Source organism: Cynara cardunculus (assembly GCF_001531365.2).
Source record: "Cynara cardunculus var. scolymus isolate 2C chromosome LG 2, CcrdV1, whole genome shotgun sequence".
Taxonomy (NCBI): Eukaryota; Viridiplantae; Streptophyta; class Magnoliopsida; order Asterales; family Asteraceae; genus Cynara; species Cynara cardunculus.
This window is the reverse complement of record NC_037529.1, coordinates 70,030,690-70,033,149: the sequence shown is the minus strand read 5'-3', so window position 1 is coordinate 70,033,149 and position 2,460 is coordinate 70,030,690.

Genomic DNA, 2,460 nt, shown 5'->3' with positions numbered 1-2,460 from the left:
GTTGTAGTGGGGACCACTTTTGAAAGTGTAGGTGAATTGCAGGTGTGTATGTGGTAATTGCAAAAGTTGACGTGGCACAGTTGAAAGTGTTGTAGGTGAATTGCAGGTGTATGGAAGATAATTGCAAAAGCTGATGTGGCACAATTGAAAGTGTAAATGGATTGCAGGGATGTGGATGGTCTTAGACTAATTCATGTCATCTATATTTGTACAAACCGTACAAACCACTTTTATCCGTCGATTTTAATGTTTAATTTAATGATTTTGTTTCATGAAATTGTTTCATAATTTTTTTTTCTAGATGAGGTTGTTTCATATATGGTTATGAAATTGTTTTGTAAAATACTTATCAAATTTTTTTTCATGTATTTTTCTTTAAAATTAATATAATAAAAATAATAATATCAACGAATAACACCCTCCACAATATGAATGATTAATTAATCTCTCATAATTATAAAAACAAATGAAAGAAAAAAATAAAAAATTATAATTGATTAAATGAGATTTGTACAGTCTGTATAAATAACATAGTTTGCAATGTAATAACAATAATAATAATAATATTATTATTATTATTATTATTATTATTATTATTGTTATAAAAAGAAGTAGATGGATAACAATAAGCATATAAATCCATTAAAAAGGACAAAGATGAAAAAAATGACAACATCATTCAATTACTTGGATTCATGACAAAACAAAATAATACCACCAAATCAATAGGCCAAGCTCGCTATCTATAAACCTAAACTAAAAACCAAAACAACACTTGAATTTTGTACAAAAATGATTAAGAGACTCTTATAATATAGTATAAAATTAAATATAATTGTTTGGTAATTATTCATAATGAAATTAGGATGCTGAATGATTAACAGAGACCCAAGATACAAAATCATTCAAAATGTTTTAGAATCATTAAGAGACAAAATTTTTTTTGTCAAACAAGATTACCTCATAACGATTCAAAGGCTACCTCTGTCTTTTAATAAAACTATTAAAAGGTAGATAAACAATCCCTAACTGCTTAATACGTCTAATTAAACACCCACTAAATTTGGACATACATAGAGGTATCAAGCAAATGTTATAAAAAAAAGAGATAGTTATGTAAATGCAAAGGGTACATAAATAAATAAAATGATAATATAAGAAAGAGAAAAATAATGTATCTGTTTTATATTGGTAAGAATTATCCCCAATAAATAAGGATAATAATAAATATTATTTAATTAGGTATGCAAACGTAACGATAAACCCAAAACTTAAACAATCCATAATTCAATTTAACCTTAAGTCCATAACTAATTAACTATTATGGATATTTGTTACAACATGTTTTTTAAATTAATGCTCTTTTCAAACAAGAAATTTGTTTTGTTAGAAACAGCAATTTTATTAAGAAACCGCCGAGGCTTTTCAAACAAGAAAACTAATACACTAAAATCAACAAACATAACTTATATATGTCTTTGTATAAATTAAAGGTATGAAAAGCTACAATCTATACACACTTTTTTTTATCTGAAATCATCATAGACGTTTCAATTTTTTTTGGACGCTAATCCTAAACGATCAATAATCTGAACCTAACCTAAAACTAAACCATTAATAATTTATATCTAAACATAAATAATTTAGGCTATAGTTTTACACAGATCGATGAAAATACCTTAAATATATGTAAAATTGAACCCCAAAATTTTGGAAGCTCTGTTCAAAATCTCGCATTTAACATACAAATAAACGTCCCTAAAAGTTATAAATGCTCTTACCAAGTAAGATTTCCAATCGTTGTGTTCATCCGATAAGATCAAAAGTTATAGTCCCTTGGAGATTTTCATATTTTACCATACACTGTTAAAGGGTTGTTTGTTTACCTCTTAATAATTCCAATAAGAGACGGTCTCTGAATCGTTAAAAGGTGAATCTTGTTTTAAAAAAAAAAAGATTTGCCTCTTAATGGTTCTAAAACCCTATGAATGATTTGTATCATGGGTCTCCCTTAACCTTCCAACATCCTAATTTTATTGTAAACGATTACCAAATAATTATATTTCATTTTATACCATTTAATAATACTCTGACCACCAAATTATTTTATATCAAACCATTCACCAAATGTGAAACACACCTGAAACACAAAAGTCTTCTAAGTCAATGAGACTTGTATGATAACACCAAAAAAACCATTGTGGAAAAGATAATGGTGTAAAAGAAGAGTAGTATAATAATTGCAAGTTTTGTAATGGATTAATGTGTAACCATCCAACCAAATTCCTGCAACTGATAGTGACCACCTAATAAAGACTTGTATGAAAATAGGTGTGGAAAAGAATAATTACCCACGACGGCAACCAGATTTGATCCACCCACAACCCACATTTAAAAATCAATAATAATTAAATAATATTTTATTTGGGGGAAAGAGTCGAATAGGAGAGGACGTACGTA